This window comes from Homalodisca vitripennis, chromosome 2, assembly GCF_021130785.1.
Source record: "Homalodisca vitripennis isolate AUS2020 chromosome 2, UT_GWSS_2.1, whole genome shotgun sequence".
Classification (NCBI taxonomy): Eukaryota; Metazoa; Arthropoda; class Insecta; order Hemiptera; family Cicadellidae; genus Homalodisca; species Homalodisca vitripennis.
Genome location: NC_060208.1, coordinates 44141173 through 44161183, shown reverse-complemented (window position 1 = coordinate 44161183; position 20011 = coordinate 44141173). Strand labels below are relative to the sequence as shown.

Sequence of the window (20011 nt, the reverse complement as noted above, 5' to 3'; positions counted from 1 at the left end):
TTGTTACATATGCAGTGACTATAAGATTCTAATTCCAGCAACTTCAATTACCACCAAAAAAATTAAAACCAACGGACTAACCATTTAAAAATATAGAAATGAGCTATCAACACTTGTGTGTGTTAGCAAGTTATTATTGTTAAAAATCTTAAATGTGGATTTTAATAAAAGATAATTTTTTTTGTACATAGATAAGTGCCTGGTGAATAATTTTTTGTAGCTTAGATCTTTTTAGATTTATCAACTATACCACAATAAAGGACACTAAATTTTTATAAAATTTTAATAAAATGTGTATGCAAATCATCATGTGCCCTAAATAAAACGCTACCGCCCAAAAGATTTATACCAGATACCCATACTGCTAACAAAAGATGGTAGAGCAAACGCTTGTGAGTAGCAGGTTTTCTGCTCACATTTTTATAATTAGTTCATGTAAAAGTTCACAGTAAAACGAATGTAAACAATGTTTTAAGTACAAAAATTTCCTACTAAAGTCTAATTAACACTTGGCAACAGCCATTCAAAAAATAATAATGCTGCTCACTAACAAAACTACTATGGAAGTAGTAATATTTTTCTTGTTTGCTTGGACTGCAGGATTCAATGAATTATTAGCATGAAACAATTATAAAAACTCAGTATACACCACTACATTTTCAACCACTATATTAGCTGTTATAAGAAAACTTTGTCACTACTAAGGGGCTTGCAGGCCAAAAAGAAAAAAAAACAATAAAAAACTACTTTATATCGATAGTTTGGAACCTACAGAATATGGCGATACAGTTAGATGACTGCAATAACTTTGTGTAGTGTTAAATATTATGTAAATATAAATTAATCATCTAAATAGTTGACACTGGCACTTCATGCAATTTTATACAATTGACACAATCATATCTCCACCATTCAAAGTGGTAAGGTCACGTAAGTGTGGACAAAGGTGTACATATGTCGGAACCATGACAAAAATGTGCTAATCAAACAAGTATACACCTCCAAAGATATGGTGTCTAAAGGAACAGAGGAGTCCAAATTAACCCTCCCTTTACTCTTTTGCTGTTATTTACCAGTTCCAGTAGACCGTGTATTTTGTTGTGAATGAGTGATTCGTCTTTGTGCAGAAAACCTTTTTTTTATTTTGGATTTTTTATAGCTGCATAAGGACCCTGAAACTGTAGCTTCATTATTGGATGATCAAATTTAATGCATGTAATATAAAAGTATGCAATAATATGGAACAATGCATATATAACTTAATTAACAATAATGTCTTTGTTTTCCCAAGAAACACCATAACAGGTTTAGCTCATTTCTCCCCACTTAGTGATGTGTTTTGCAACCTATAATTTAATTAATGAAATTAATATTATTTTTTATGTTTTTAAAAACCATTAAATGTTCAAAATAAAAAATGGAAAAGCAGTCTCGGGACTGACCAACAGAAGTGAGAAGTGACCACTTCTTATAATGGGGTTGTGAATATATATCTTGAAAAAGTACATTTGTTAATTATTGAATGGTTATTTTTTATATTTTTAAATAATTTGACATTCCTTTTTTTTATATACAAAATTGTGTATTTTCTATTAATTTTACACATATTTTTGTAATATTTTATTACATATTACAGATTACAATGATCACTGACTTCTAAATATTAAAGTAATAAATATTTATACATTTTTATTAATAATGTTTATATTAGTTTCTATAATTTTCACAACAATCTGGTATTTCCGAAATAATTACTTCATTTTCATTGTAATTATATTCTAAAAATTAAATTATGGGTTTATAATAATTGAAATAAAAATTAAAACTCTGGAACTAAATCTTTCTGAATATCATGTAAACACATCTATTGTTCCATATCTCTTTGTACTTATGTTTTTATCATTTGACATAAAGTTAAATTTAATTTATCTTTCAAATGGTCAATTATCCCCGGACATCAAAATGTGATTGTCCTGCCCCATTTAGCGGCTATAGAGCAAACAAGCGTGGCATGACGCTCTATCTTTTACGGTTTCCAAGATCCCTTCACTGTGCGTAAAATTTGGAACACACTGTATATATATATATATAAGTAGATAGTAATATGGGGTTCCTGGCGCACTTTCGGAGCCAACCGAAAAGCAATGTAAAATACTGTTCAATGTACCATAAAGGAAGCTGAGAAATAACACAGCAAATCTCAATGAAAAATTAACCGAATCTACAGTCGTTCGTCTCCAAAAGCGATCGGTACATTACTATCTACTCTGTGGAATGAAAAATTAACCGAATCTGAGCTTCTACTTTCTTAAGCTGTGCTTTGTAAAATGTTGTCAAATCTGCTACGAATAAAGGATTTATCTTAATAAAATTTAATCAATTTAAAACATTTTTACTAAAAACATACTGTACTTTAATAAAAAACTTTTCTACTAAATAAACAACATGAACTCACCAAGCTCTCTTCAGTTTCTAGCATTAAAACAGTGCAACAAAGATGAATTCAGTGAATTGCCGGTTTATTCTCAACAACAGTTGATACCGTCTTTAAATGAAACAGAATTAAAAGAACTTGTAGAGTCTTTTGCAGAAAGAACGAAAACTGCACACGTGTACACACAAAAAACGAAAAAAATAAGGGATTACATATTTAATATAATTACGAAAGATATTGAAAAGAAAGTAAAAAATAAACAAACAGAGAGTTTTCATCGTTTTTTTATGACATTTTTCCCATATTATACGTTCTTTCAAGATAATCAAGACTTAATTGATGAATTTCTTAGGAATTTTTGTGAGTATCAAGATTTATCAACACAATTCATTAAAGAGCATTATAGAATTTTTCTTATAGAATATAGCCACATTTTGTGTGAAACAAAAGGTATTACTGTAGATAATATTCCATGTGATTCCTATGAAGAAAGACACCAACTATGGTTATCAAAACAGTACTATGACGTGGGGAGGGACTGCAAGTTTTAGAGTTAAGACTTTATTCTACAAAGTTAATTGTTATAATTTCTTTATCTTTTATAGTCTTCTTTCCAGTAACAATCAAGTGTAATTTTTCATTTTTGTTTAATTCTTTAATCTTTTTTTCATCCAAAACAGTCAAAAATCTGTTCGGCAAGTGTACTTTACAATCTTCCAACTCGGCAATTATTGTAAACCCGAATTTATCTTTCATTTTCTCCAAATTCAAGATTCTATGTTTCTTCCTTTCTTCCAATTCATTTAACTTCTTATACTCTTTAAACTTACATTCTCCAATATCATTTAACTCTTTCAAGAACTCCATTTAAATAGAAAAAATTCAAAGTCAAAAAGTGCAAAACCATTTCTCGGTCGACCTTTTCTCGCTTCGCCTGCGTCATATCCGTAGTGATATCACGCCGTGAGAGGCGCAATCGTTGGTTTACAAGCACCATTTAGTTAAATAAATTTTTCTATCTAAATGGAGCGCGATAAAATATCATGTCCGTTCTGCAAAATAGAAATTTTAAGAAAAAACTATGATCGCCATTATAATTCTAAAAGTCACGAAAAAAACAAGCAAATTTACGATAATGAACTAAATTATTTAAGACAATGGGCTAGAGAAAATAAAATTGCCGATCACGAAAACATGTTTAATATTGAGAAATTACGTGAATTAAAGAGAAATTTCAAAGTTGAAAAGAAAAATCTCGACCTATTTAATGATGAAAAACTTCATTCAATAGCTGAAAAGTTGGCTATCGGTACTAACGATAAAACCAAGTCTGAAATGATCGAAGAAATTGATAAAACTCTTAAAGTAAAATCCGAAAATATCATTGATGTAGAAGTTTTATCCTCAATACACGGTCTTTTCAAGCAATACATTTTAACAAACTTGAACGACAGTTCCATGTCAATTTACAAATATCTTTCAATTATGCGGTCAGAAATTAAAAGTTTAATCGAGAAATTTCAAGAAAATGTTAAAAATATGAAGGGCTATCTCTCTTTGGAATGTGAATACGAACGAACTTTAGTGAATGGTGAACCGCAAACATGTCTAATGTATTTTACTATCAAAGCAGACGAAATCTTTGACGTAAACGACTTTATTACTAAGCAATTTAATAAATTAACACATCGAGAACAAACGAATAATCCAAATAAAGGTTCCGGATGGACATTTAAAAGTTGTAAACAACTAGTTTTGAGCCTTAACAAACACGAAATGATGAATGCAGGATCATACATCGATTTACCAAAGAATATCAAAGATAAAAAAGCTTGTATAAATATAAAAAATAGAGATGATTTTTGCTTTATTTACTCAATAAGATGTGCTATTGAAAAACCAGAAAGAGACTGTGAACGTGTAAAGCAATACGAAAAATTTGTGAATGACGAAATATTTTCAGGTTTTGAGTATCCAATGTCTCTGAAAGATATACAAATATTTGAAAAACGAAGCTACAATTCCAAGTATAAGTATCCAACAATGTCTATCAATGTCTACAGTTTTGATGAAAATATTAACATTGTTCCGTTACAAATTTCTGAAAAATATGACGCTGAAACAAACATTGATTTATTGTATGTTAAACAAGATGATAAATCTCATTATGTTTTGATAACCGATTTAAATAAGCTTGTTTCTTCGCAGTTGTCTAAACATAAAGAAAGAAAATTTTTGTGTAGAAGATGTTTAAGCCATTTTTACAAATCTGGAGATTTAACAGATCATTTAGAAATTTGTAAAAATCATGAAGTTTGTAAGCCAATTATGCCATTTCCAGGTCAAACAACTAAATTTACTAATTATCAAAAGAAATTTAACCATCCGTACGTAATTTATATGGACTTTGAGAGCATATTAGAAAAAATTCCGACATGCAAGAACAATCCACAAAGATCGACTACAACCAAGATTCAGAAGCATATTCCTTATGGTTTTACTCTATATTTAGTGTCGAATGTGACCAATCGCATGTACAAACCGATATGTTATCGTGCCAAAAATGAAGAAGATTTGAAAAACGTCCCAACAAAATTGTTTGAAGAACTCAATAAATTATCGAAATACATAGCGAAAAAATATAATTCTAAGAACATGAAACCTATGAAATTGACAGAAGAAGAAGAAATTTCGTATCAAAATTCAAACGTTTGTCATATCTGTGAATGGTCTGCTTATGATGTTGGGTCAATTCAGTATGGTTTTACTCCTGATAGTTGGAAAGATAAGAGTTATAATAAAGTGAGAGATCATTGTCATTTAACCGGCAAGTTTCGAGGCGCAGCTCATGCATGTTGCAATCTAAATTTGAAATTTCCTCAGAATATTCCCGTTTTCTGCCACAATATGTCAAATTACGATACTCATTTGTACATAAAAGAATTGGCTAAACAATATGGAAATGTTGATTTGATTGCAAACACCGATGAAAAATATATAAATTATTCTGTAAATTCTGGATATCGCTATGAATTCGAAGGTGATAAGCCAAGAAAATTCATCAAGTTTTCGTTTGTAGACACGTTCAGATTCATGGCCTCGTCTATAGAAAAGTTAGCTAAAAATCTAAAGAGAGAAGACTTCAAACATACAAATCATTTTATACAAGATGGAAAAATATTGAATGAGATAATAGAAAGACAGCCAAATGACGACGACGAGATTTTTAAAATTCTATCTGGAAAAGGAATATTTCCCTATGAATTTATCGACAGTATTGAAAAACTTGATTACACAGAAGAATTGAGAATTCAAGATTTCTATTCACTTTTGACAGATGAGAGCATATCTGAGAAAGATTTTCAACACTACTTAAATGTTTGGAACAAATTAAAAGAGAAAAATCTAGGAAATTACTCTGATCTCTATAACATTCAAGATGTTCTATTGCTCGCTGATATCTTTGAAAATTTTAGGAATATTTGTTTGAATTGCTATAAGCTTGATCCAGCACACTATCTAACAGCTCCCAGTCTTGCATGGGATGCTATGTTAAAATTAACGAAGATAGAATTACAATTAATTAGTGATTATAATATGTATTTGATGATCGAAAAAGGTATTCGCGGAGGCATTTCTCAGTGTATTAAACGATATGTGAAAGCAAATAACAAATATTTAAAAGATTTCGATAAGACAAAGCCCGAAAACTATTTGTTATACGTTGATGCTAATAACCTTTATGGGTATGGCCTCATGCAAAATTTACCATATAACGAAATCAAGTGGATGGATCCTAAAACTTACACAACAGCAGAATGGCAAGAAACAATTTTAGAACTCACTGGCGACGAAGATTATGGCTATATTCTCGAAGTCGATCTTGGATATCCAACAAATTTACACGAACATCACAAGGATTTACCTCTTGCTCCAGAACATTTTAAAAACAAACTTTGCACAACTCTACTGGATAAAACTGAATACGTTGTTCATTCGAGAAATTTGAAGTTCTATTTGGAACAAGGTATGATTTTGAAACATGTGAATAGAGTTATTGCATTCGATCAGAAGCCTTTTATGAAAGAATACATTGATTTTAACACAAACATGAGAACCAAAGCTACAAGCGACTTTGAAAAGGACTTTTATAAGCTGATGAACAACTCAGTTTTTGGAAAATCTATGGAAAATGTGAGAAACAGATGTGATATTAAGCTTGGAAATGAAGAATTTTCAATGAAACAAGCTAAGAAAACAAATTTCAAATGCTTTAACATCTTTGACGACAACTGTATAGCGAGTCACATGTACAAACAAAAGGTTAAATTTAACAAACCGATTTACATAGGATTTTCAGTTCTCGACCTCTCAAAATTGCTAATGTACGAGTTTTATTACGATAAATTAAAGAAGTTTGATCCAGATTTGAATCTGTGTTACATGGATACAGACAGTTATTTTCTAGAATTGAAACGAGATCCTTTTAAAATTATTAAAGAAAATATAGATGACTTTGATACAAGTGATTATCCAAAAGATCATGAATGTTTCACTACTAAAAATAAGAAGGTAATAGGGAAATTCAAAGATGAGTTAAATAGCGAAGTTTTAGAAGAATTTTGTGGTTTAAGGTCTAAGATGTACTCGTACAAATATCTAGATAAAAACCCAGTTAGGTGTAAAGGAATTAAGAGAAGCGTTGTAAATAAAACAATAAATATCGAAAACTTGAAGAGATGTTTGTTCGAAGATAAAGAAGAATTTAGGGAGATGACAGTCATCAAAAGTTATAAACATGAGTTGTACACTGTTACCATAAACAAGCTGGCACTGAACGCTAAAGATGATAAGAGAATTGTCCTAGAAAATAAGATCGATACAGTACCGTATGGCTATAAAAATGAAGCAAAATCTGATATATTAGACGAATTAAATAAACTTGGAAACTTTGATATGTAAATGGAAGATGATTTAATTCACTGTCACAAGTGTAAAAAAAAAAACGAAAAATATAGATTCAAAAATCGTTCAAACTCAAAATGGATTGTATAGAATTGCTGCAAAATGTTCAAAATGTAAGACAAACAAGAGTAAGTTTATAAAGAATCCAAATCCAAAACCTGTTAAGCAAGAATTGAAGACTAAAGATGAGATAGAGATTGAAGCTCGAGAAATTCATGCACCGGTACGAAAGAAGTTTAAAAAGAGAAAAATTATAACATTAGGAATTGACGATTTATGGGCAGCAGATTTAGTTATAATGTCTAACTATTCAGATCAAAATGATGGATTTAAGTATATGTTAAATGTTATTGATACTTTCTCAAAATATGCTTGGTCAAGAGCTATCAAAAGAAAAAACGGCAAGGATATTTCAAAAGCTTTCGAAGATATAGTAAAAGATGCCATAAGGATCAATCACAAACCTCCTAACCTACTTCATACAGATAAGGGTTTAGAGTTTAAAAATAAAGAATTTAACGATGTTTTGAGGAAATACAACATTAAGATTTATCATACTGAAAACGAAGAGAAATCAAGTATTGTAGAGAGATATAACAGAACTCAAAATGAAAGAATGAAGGTTCTTTTTGAGATTAATAAAAACTTTAAATGGATCGATATTCTTCAAGAAATCGTAAAGAAATATAACGATACTGTTCATAGCACAATCAAAATGAAGCCTAAAGACGTAGATAAGGATGCAGAAAAGGAGTTATTAGAGACCGTTTTCAAGTATGTTCCACCTGAAATTCACACGAAAACTAAATTTAAAGTCAATGATCATGTAAGAATTGTTAGTAAAAAACAAACATTTTCGAACAAATATAAGAACAATTGGTCAAGAGAAATCTTTGTGATTTATCAAATTAATAACACAGATCCTGTAACTTATAGTATAAAAGATTTAAATAATGAAGAAATAACCGGAAAGTTTTATGAATATGAATTGAAGAAGTCAAAACTGTAATATAAATTTTCTATATATAAATGGCGCATCAAAAGAAATGTACAAAGTGCAAAGAATTTAAAGATTTAAATGAATTTTATAAAGATAAAAATAGGAAAGATGGAATGCATTATAATTGCAAAGATTGTGAAAGGGAATATCATAAAGAATTATATGATAAAATAGAAAAATTAACTTTGGAAGATAAAGAATGTCTTAAATGTAAAGAAACTAAAAAAATTTCAGAGTTTAATAGTGATCACTATAGTAGAGATAAGAAAGACTCATATTGTAAAGATTGTGTAAAGAAGAATCACCATAGATTATATTATGAAGATACTCAATGTGAATGTGGAAGAACTATAAAATGGTTAAATAATTATCAAAAACATTTACAAACCAAATATCATAAGTTAAGAGTTTAACATTTTCATCGTGTAATAATTTTTTCTATTTAAATGGAGTCTCAAAAGAAATGTACAAAGTGTCAAGAAGAGAATAGAAAAGACTGTTATTGTAAGGAATTATACGTTAAAATGAACAAATTAACTTTAGAAGAGAAAAAGTGTTACTTTTGTAAAGAAATTAAAAATATTTCTGAATTTAATAACTGGCAGTATAGTAAAGATAGAAAAGATGCTTTTTGCAAAGATTGTGCTAAAAAAATTTTCAGCGAAAGTTATAAAAACGAAACGCCTTGTGAATATGAAAAAAAGATTTTACAATGGTTACCTAGTTATGCTAAACATTTACAAACAAAATATAATAAATCGAGAGTTTTTAGTAAAATTTAGAAACATTTTCATCGTGTAATTTAGATATTCTATAAATCAGTCGAGATTCTGCCATATTTGTAGTAAAATGATTTCCGTTGTATAAAATATTCAAAGATTCTTTCATTTGGTTGTAGAGATTGATAGAATTTGGTTCGTCATCAATGAACAAAATCTCTAATTCAGGATAATTTATTTTTAGATGTTTTAATCGGTTTGGTATTTCTCGTTTCTGAGCTCTGATAACGTAATAAGGATATTCCCACATGTGATTCTTCTTAATTAACACAAAAACATGGTGTTTTTTCTTATCAAAATCTTTACATACCATATCTCTCTTCATTAATTCCATTCGCAATTCTTGATTCTCTATTTTCAAGGATTTCATTTGACCTGAAATTTGTAACCGTTTTATTTCATCTTTTAACTGCTTATTTTCGTTTTCAAGTTTGTACTCGCCATATTTTCTAATACTCGGTAAAACTTCTTCTAAAACCCAATTTTGAAACGTTTCTGCAATCTTCATTTTAGATTTCAGTATTAAAGAATATATGCCTGGTTCATTGATGAAAATAGTGTCTGGATGTAATTTTTGTAAGAGTCGCGATTCGATACCCTTGTCAGAATCTATGTTTTCAAAGCTTTTTTTGTATTTTTCTTTAACATGATCTATGATAGCTTGTCTCGTATTTTTAAATTCCAATATTTCTGCAACATCTTTAGCCTTAAACCAAAATTCATTATTTTCGTCAACAATTGTAAAGATATGTTTGCTTTTAAATCTAAGTTGATTATTGAGTAGGTCTACAACTGACTCCATTTAGATAGAAAAGAAATTTAACTAGTAATTTTTATTTTGAGAATGAAGGCCAGATTCATTGATAAAAACAGTGTCAGGATGAAGATTGTTAAGGGGCCATTCGAATAGACCCTTGTTTTTTAAGTAAAAATATTGAATTTTGTCATCATCATCAACTCATTTTTATTCCTTTTTCAATCTTAAATAAATTGTTGTTTTACTCTCATTATTTAATAAATTTCCCTCAGAGTCTTGAATAGTCAGAACGATTTTTTGAATTCTTTTAATATTTTTTCTAATTGGAATATAATCGATTTCATTCGGTTTTTTCACTGATTTTTGATCCATAAGCAACATTTGGGAAAAAAGTGTACAAAATTTCCGATTCTTTGTGAAGATGTTCGGTATAATTTTCAAAACTAGGTTCAACGAGATTGCAGTGCACTTCAATTACATCGAACGGTCTAAATTTTGGCGTTTTATTTCCTAAATATACCTGATTTGGCTCAATAGTTTCTTGAACAAACCCTAACAAATCTACAATAATTGCTGAAAACATTATTCTTACTGGTGATTTTATTTGAATTTTATTAGAGAGATAATTTTTTTGCATTTCAAACTTGTTTTCGTCAAAGTTTAAAGATTTATCTGATTGTTTGAATGTTTTCAGATAATTTTTAAGGGAATTTTTAATTTGATCGAAAGTATAATATCCTTTGTTTAAACCATAATATTTTGTTATGTTCTTCTCACTAAATCCTATACAATAAGGAGAACTTTCACTAATATTTATTACAAAATTGTCAGAATAAAAAACCGCTTAAACCGATAAAATAATTTGATTCTTCCTCTAAGTGTATAGGATGTTCCAAGTTTAAAACTAATTTAGAGCTTTCTGAAGTCAACTTGAACAGCTTCATTTTCGCAAGCGTTGCTTCAAGATGAAAATCTTCTATTTAAATGGAGAAATTTTTAAAGCAAAAAGATCAGATAAAACTTCAAACGTTTGAAGAAAATAAGAAAGATCAACCAATCAGATTGTTAATTGTTGGTTCAAGTGGATGTGGAAAAACAACTTTATTATTGAATTTTATCTACAATAGGTTGATTCCTTATTCCAATTTGTATGTTTTTAGTAAATCTTTAGAACAAGACGCCTATAAAAAATTACAAGAAAGATTTGAAAATATTGAGAAGAACTTAAGTAAGAAAATATCATATTTTTATAATGCTTCCGAGGACATAGTTCCGTTAAGCGAATGTAAACCGAATTCTTTAATCGTTTTTGATGATTGTATTTTGGAAAATCAAGACGTTATCAAGGAATATTTCGTAATGTCTCGTCACAAAAATATCTCTTGTATCTATCTTTCTCAATGCTTTTCAAAGGTTGATAAACAAGTTATAAGAAATAATTTGAATATGTTGTGTGTTTTTAAGCAAGACGATCACTATTCGAGAAAAATTTACAGCAATTATGTGGGATCTGATATGAGTTTTAACCACTTTAATGAATTATGTGATAAAATTTGGAAAGAAGACTACGGATTTTTAACTATTAATCTAACTTTGAAGCCTAAAAATGGTAAATATTTGAATAAATTTTCCAATATAAACGTGTGATAATCTAGTTGTTTTCATGTTTTTACGTTCACGTTTACGTTTCGTGTTCTCGTTTTTACGTTCCACGTTCACGTTCATGTTTCACGTTCATGTTTCACGGTCGTGTTTACGTTTCACGTTCATGTTTTACGGTCGTGTTTCACGTTCGTGTTTCACGTTCCACGTTCGTGTTTCACGTTCCACGGTCACGTTTTACGTTCCGTGTTCACGTTTCGTGTTCACGTTTTACGTTCCACGTTTAAAATTTTCCTAAATAAATGGCGAATGTAACTTCAGAAGAAGCAAAAAAACTTGATCAAATAGAAAAGAAATTAATCAAAGAATTTAAAGAACAGATTCGAATTGATGAAAAAGAACAAGAATTTATTCAAAAAATTAATCAACCTGTAACATCTGCAATAAAAAATGTTGAGGGCAAAATTGAAAATGTTTTAAGCGATAATCAAAATTTGATGAATTTGGTTCCAGTTGTACGACAATTTGCTGATATTTCGATACCAGAATCTGAGTTTGAATTGCCAAAATTACCATCTTCAACACCATTTAGACCTCGAATCATTGAAGACTCTACCATAGTTGAACCAATAAGTCCTGGAACAACGGATATAATAATTGGTGAAATTGGTAAAAAATTTCTTCCTAGAGCAAAGGATGATAAATTTGGTTTGTATTGGGACAGAAAAAAGAAAAGTTTTATGATTGGAAATTTGCCCGTGAATTTTGAGCATAATGATATCATTATTAATGAAAAAACATATGAAGGAACTCAAGGTTTATGGAGATTATTAACAGGCACTGATGTTCCAAAAGACGGTTTATATTCTGAAGAAGACTTGAAAAAGTATACTGAAATTTTATGGAAATCTGATTCAATTTACAAAAATAATGATCCATCAACTAAGAAACCAAAGTCAAGTAAAGGTAAAAAATATCTCAATTTGATTAAACCAATTTGGGAAAAAAGAATCGAAGGATCAGGTGTGAGAAAATACAGTGATAATAAGATTGAATACAGATATATCGACGATTTGACAAAACTCGATGGAATTATTAATTATATTTATGCTCAAGAAAAGGCTGGAAACAACAATTTTTTGAACGAAAAGAAAGCGATTAAAGATTTTATTTCGAACAAACTTGATGAAATGATTGAAAAACCTGATGGAATTAAATATTTAAAACGAGTTTTGCCGGCAATAAGTTCATCTATGACTGAGGATAGCGGACTTTTGAATGATTTTATCAACAATTTACCTTTTGAATTACACGTACCAACTTATCAGTATCTGGGGCCTGGCACAAAACTCGAAAAAAGACTAAAAAGAGGAGATACTGGTATAAATAAATTAGATCAAGCTGCTATGGAACACGATATTTTTTATGCAAAACATAGAGACACAAATTCCAGACATATCGCAGATAAAGTTTTGCAAGATAAGGCAATGGATAGATTTTTATCAAAAGATGCTAGTTTAGGTGAAAGATTTGTTGCGCTTCCAACAGCTGGAGCAATGTTTTTGAAGAGAAAACTAGGAATGGGAATCGAAGAGAACTTGAAATTTTAACTATATAAATGGAGGTGAATGTAAATTTCAGCAAAAATCAGAAAGAAAAAATAAAATCCGCTTTTAAGAAGAAAATACCCGTTAGTATTCAATTTAAAATAGATCAACTAAAAAATGGCGAAGATAAGATATTTTTAACAAATAGACAATACAATAAACTCGAAAAACATAAGAAAAACAATAAAGGAACCAGAATAGAATTTTCTTATAATCAGTTGAAAGAACTTAAAAATGGTGGACTTTTGAAAGATTTATTAGATTTTGGAGAAAATATTCCAGTTGTTAAAAATGTTGTTCCTTATGTTCGTAAAGCTGCTCCAATCGTTAAAAAGGATGTGATTCCTATTGTTCGAAACATTTTAAATTGGTTAGATAAAGAGTTGGAAGATGTTACAGGATCTGGATTAGATGAAAAAACTTTGAATTACGTGAAATCAAACATTGAAAAAAAAATTTAAACCTTTAACATTCGGGGAATTGGAAGAAATCTGCAAAAATATTAAACATTTTAGAGGAATCTTCATGAGAGATACATTACCTGAAAAAGTTAAGAAATTTGAATGTGGAATTGTGAATTTAGACTCGATTATGGGAAGTGGAACACATTGGATTTGTTATTATAAAAATGATAAGAATGCATATTATTTTGATTCGTATGGAAGAATTGAGGACAAACCACCTATAGAATTGATTAAATATTTGAAAAAATCAAGCGTTTACTACAATGATTCTCAGATTCAAGACTATAAAGATCCCCCAATTTGTGGTCATTTATGTGTTTTTGTGTTCAATGAACTGAGTGATGGTAAAGATTTTAAAGAAGTTGTTAACAAATTATTGCTTAATAAATATGGATTCACAAAATATTTTTGACGTATTTGGAACACAAATTATTCAAAATGTAGATAATAGTTTGAATTTTGATAGTTTGAGAAATGAGTTTGATAACAAGTTAGAAAATGTATTACAAAACCTTCCAGATTCAGATATGTTTGCTGTCGAGATTGAAGATTTTAAAGCAGAATATGATAACAAACTTGCAAATTTCATGAGTTCAAATGAAGTTGCTGATAAAATAAAAACATTGGAAAAAGAAGTTGATGATGGTGTAAAAAAATTATTTACCAATTTAATGTCTCATATCGAAAAAGCTGATGAAATTACTGAAGCGATCAAAGTTGAAAAGAATTATGTTAGTTTGGCTAATAAGAAAAGAATTGTCGGTGTTCGACCTGGTATTGACAAACATGATGTTGTTGTTAAAGAACAAATTTTAAAACCTCTAAAATTATCAGAAAACATCGATATTGTTGATTTACATGATCCGAATGTTAAAAATGCCTTAGATTTTAAAGGAAAAAGAATTAGCGGTGTTAGTAAAGGAATTAATCCATTTGATGTTGTTGTAATGATTCAATTAGAAGATCCTATTAAAATGTTTAATGAACTAAAACAAAATTATGAGAATCATAAACAGCATGTTAAAGATTTTACAACAGAAGTCTATGAAAAACTTGAAGAAAGAAGTAAAAGATCTATAGAAAATTGTGATGAAAAATTTACAAATTTTGAGGAAAATTTCAATCTATATAAAGGCGATCTTTATGGAAAAATAACAAACTTTTTGGAAGATTTCGCTAAATTTCAAGAGGGTTTTAATGAAACTGATAGAAAAAATGGTGAAGTTTTTAAAAGAGTAGTTACTAATCAATCTTTACTTCATGATAAATTAATTAAACTAGAAGAAAACTTTGGCGAAATTAATGAAAAAGTTATAAAAAATAAGCAGTCTTTTGATAAGTTTAGTTTAGATGCCACAAAAACTTTTGAGAATATTGATCATAAACTCGTTGAATACAACGATTTATATCTCGATAAAGTAAATAAACTAGAAGAAAACTTTAATAAATTTAAAGAAGATGTCGATAAAACTTTTGAAAACATCGACAACAGATTTAATGGAGTAGGTGGTTACGATGACTAATTTTCCTTATATAAATGGCGCTCATATATTGTGTGAGATGTAAAGAGAAAACTGCCACAAACGATATAAAATACTATGCAAACATTAACGGAGTTAAGAGAATATCTGGAAAATGTGCTGAATGTAACGCTAAAAAGAGCCAATTTATAAAAACTTGATTTTGAAATTTTTTCTTAATAAAATAGAGATGGCGGGACATTACAGTGCTTTCGATCTTTTTATAATGCAACACGAAAGAGATTTGAAAAAAGAACATTGGGATGACATTTCTCAAAAATATGAATTATCCGAAGATATGATGAGATTATACGTAAACAAATTGAATTGGTATAACATTGCAAAATATCAAACTTTATCATCAGAGTTCATTCAAGAAAATATACATTATCAATTAAAAGATCATATGTCTGTTCTTTGTCTCTATCAACACTTGAGTATAAAGTTTTTGGATGAAAATAAAGATACAGTTGATTGGAACAATATTATAGATAGCGGTTACTATCCTGTGCAGATTTTATTGAAATATGTGACCGAGATCGCAAAATTTAAGGAAGAGAATCCTGAATATGACGAAGTAGATCATTAAAAATGACTCTAATCTTTTTAATTATTTTACTAAAATTTATATCTTTTCTTATAAAAACGTACATTAGATCGATGAAAAAATGATACACGATGTTTAAAATTTCTAAATTTTCTCTTATTAAATGGCGGACTACAGAAAATATGCTAGTGATATTGAAAGGGCGGAGTTTAAAAATTTCTATCCAATTAGTAAACAACATTTGAATGAACCGAATAAAAGAACTGAGTTTAATATTGATTTTGGAGATAACTTTTGCTCGTCTAACTTCCAGTTTTATATTTCTGGAACTTTAACAAAACAAGATGGTCAAGCATATCTTGGAACTGATAATGTTAGATTAATCGATAATTTTATACCGTTTTTATTTTCTAAGATTGAAGTAAGAAAACACAATAAATTGATAGAAGAAGTCGAAAACTGTGGCCAATTAAGCACAATTAAAGGAACTATTTCGTATTCAAAAAGTGATGTTATTTCTCAAACTTCTAATGGCTTTGAATCAGATTTTAAATTTGGTGTTTTTGAAGCAGCTGGAAATTTATCTCATTTTGGATTAGGATTTTTTGAAAATGTTACTATTCCGATCTATAAAGGAGGATTTTATCTAAGTTTTATAAGAGCAGAAGACGATGATGCGATTCTGAAGACTGCAACTGGAAATGTTATGCCTGTTGATGGAAAAATAACAATTACAGATTTTTTTATTAGAGTTCCAATGATTGATTATAAAATCACGAGTAAAATAAGGTTGATTGATGAAATTACAAAAAGTCAAAACATTATGTTTAATTTTCTAGATTGGCAGTGTATTGAACAAAAAGGTATTTCCGGAACAACTTATTCGTTCGATATTACAAACATTTATAGAAATATCTTCAATCCCAAGTTCGTTATTATAGGTTTTCAAACAGGTAGACAGAATAATCAAGAAAAAAATCCTTCAAAGTTTGATAGTTTGGATGTAAAAAATATCAGAGTAAAATTGAACGGTTCTTATTATCCAGATGAATTACAAAATTTAAACATTTCCGGAGGTCTTTTCAGAATCATGTATCAGATGTATCAAGATTTTAAGAAAGTTTACTGTAATAATAAGGAAATGTATTACAATCCTAAAGAATTTTTAGCGAATAGACCTATTTATGTCATTGATACAACAAAGAGTTTGACAAATATTTCTGGTTCAAAGAACGATATAATTATCAATATGGATTTTCAAAAAGCTGTTACAAACGCGATTTGTTATGTTGTTGTTGTCTCTGAGAAATTTTTAGCCTATGATGTGATTAAGAACGATATTAGAGAAATTCAGTAAAAATCACGTTATTTTCACTATTATTCATCGGATAATTTTAAAACTTTACAGAATTGTTAAAGACATTGATATAAGTATTCATTTTTAATTTCAAAAGAATATCTTAAAAAATGGGGATGATATTAACAAAAAACTATTCCAAGGTCATCTTAAGGGTTGGACCGGAAGTTATGATTTTAAAAAATACTTTAATATTTACTGATCCTATATACCAAATTTCAGCAAAAAAGCTCCAATAGTTCTCGAGATATAAGAGTTTTAAGATAAGGGATGATTGGGGTAGTTTTTGAAAATTTTGTTATTTTCATGAAATTTTAAGTTGAACTCGCTTGTTTTTGAAGTTTCAGATTTTTCTGATAATTTTTTTTATTTTTTTATGAATATTAAGAAATAGGGGATGATTTCACCCTTATGGATAAGTTAAGTCGAAAGAGTTAAGTATTTACTATATGTGTACCAAATTTCATTAAAATCGGTTGAGTGGTTTTTGAAATATAAAATTATTAATAAACTTGTAAACTAGCAATCCTAATTGTAAAAGTGAGAACAACTTATATAGCAGAGATATAGCTTATATCTTTCGAGACTCTCCGTAGCTCAGTTGGTAAGACGCTTGCCTTCAAAGCCTGAGGTTCTGGGTTCAAATCCCAGAGCTTCAGGCGCGCTTTTTATTGAGGAAGACATGGTTGTCGTTCAGTGGTTGGGGACAAGTCTTTACACGAGTGGCCATAGTGTAATGACTATAGAACAAGCCGAGTAATGACAACTGTGGTTGGCGCGCCATTTGCTTCCTCACCTTTCCACTTCATTCCTTAATTCCTTCTCTTCCTTAATTCGTACATTCCTTCTCTTCCTTAATTCGTTCATTACATTCATCATTCACATCATTCATTAATACAACATTACACTTACAAAACACCCGACACAAATTCCCTAATTGTATCTCTCCATCAACTTCTACACAGTAGTTACCAAAGAAAAATGAGACTTGGGAACAAAAAAATTCCAGAGTCTAAGACCCGAATTACAGCTCCTAGCCATTAACTTGGTTGGACAGTAGCAGTGCAGGGCCAAGTCTCTAAACAATAGACACCGTAGAAGTTGAATGTGATGTGATTCCCCATAGCGCAAACACGCACACTAACAACACTACACCAAAGACACAATCATTCATTTTGTCTTTTACAATAATTGATGATGTTCATATTATTCTCTTTCATTCCTTCTAAAACTTCAAAAATATACTCTTTCGCTGATGAAAAATCTCGATTTCTTCCGGAATAATCTTTGTAATCATAGACAAAATATCCTAAATAGTTGAATAATAAAATAAAATCATTTCTTTTTATCTCGGTAGTTGAAATATAAACATAAACATTTGCGTTGAAAAATTTATATCTCGGCAGACTTAGTTCCATAATCTCCATTTATAAAAAAATCTTTTTGTTTAAATGGAAGAGTATAATGCCAACTGTTACAAGTGTTCTAATAGAGGAGAAATTATCGATAAAAGATATTTAGTTTGTAGAGGTTGTAATTTAATTTTGTTAGAAAGACCTAAACCTAAGAAATTTCGAAATAAATTAACACATTTGAATAACCTGCTTACAAAATTGCAATATGGAGACAAGAAGCAAACAAAATTTGTTACAGAATTTAGAAAACAGAATAAAAATTTTTACTTATCTCTTGGAACCATTGACAAAATTATTTTCCTTTTCAAAGAATACATTAGGTTTGTAGGTATCGATACACACGTTTATTATGAAAAGATATTACCTGTATTTTTTCATTATCTGGATGTTGAATTTGTTTATGATTTTGAACCAGAAATCCTCGATGATTTTATAGTACATTTGGAGAAATTAAACGAAGAACCTCTTGAAAAGAATGCGGTTTTACTCACATTCTCCCCGACTTCTCGAGTGAAGGTTAGCGAATTTCATTTTTTCCGTCTTTAAATTTTTTCTATTTAAATGGAGTTCTTGAAAGAGTTAAATGATATTGGAGAATGTAAGTTTAAAGAGTATAAGAAGTTGAATGAATTAGAAGAAAAAAAGAAGTACAAAATCATGAATTTGGAGAAAATGAAAGATAAATTCGGGTTTACAATAATTGCCGAGTTGGAAGATTGTAAAGTACACTTGCCGAACAGATTTTTGACTGTTTTGGATGAAAAAAAGATTAAAGAATTAAACAAAAATGAAAAATTACACTTGATTGTTACTGGAAAGAAGACTATAAAAGATAAAGAAATTATAACAATTAACTTTGTAGAATAAAGTCTTAACTCTAAAACTTGCAGTCCCTCCCCACGTCATAGTACTGTTTTGATAACCATAGTTGGTGTCTTTCTTCATAGGAATCACATGGAATATTATCTACAGTAATACCTTTTGTTTCACACAAAATGTGGCTATATTCTATAAGAAAAATTGTATAATGCTCTTTTATGAATTGTGTTGATAAATCTTGATACTCACAAAAATTCCTAAGAAATTCATCAATTAAGTCTTGATTATCTTGAAAGAACGTATAATATGGGAAAAATGTCATAAAAAAACGATGAAAACTCTCTGTTTGTTTATTTTTTACTTTCTTTTCAATATCTTTCGTAATTATATTAAATATGTAATCCCTTATTTTTTTCGTTTTTTGTGTGTACACGTGTGCAGTTTTCGTTCTTTCTGCAAAAGACTCTACAAGTTCTTTTAATTCTGTTTCATTTAAAGACGGTATCAACTGTTGTTGAGAATAAACCGGCAATTCACTGAATTCATCTTTGTTGCACTGTTTTAATGCTAGAAACTGAAGAGAGCTTGGTGAGTTCATGTTGTTTATTTAGTAGAAAAGTTTTTTATTAAAGTACAGTATGTTTTTAGTAAAAATGTTTTAAATTGATTAAATTTTATTAAGATAAATCCTTTATTCGTAGCAGATTTGACAACATTTTACAAAGCACAGCTTAAGAAAGTAGAA

General features: G+C 29.2%; 1 protein-coding gene across 5 annotated transcripts in view; it reads left to right on the top strand.

Moving 5' to 3' along the window:
• The window catches only part of LOC124353870 (85/88 kDa calcium-independent phospholipase A2), a 99222-nt gene that overhangs the window by 60403 nt on the left and 18808 nt on the right, over window positions 1-20011 (top strand). The gene's annotated exons all lie outside the window — the stretch shown is intronic.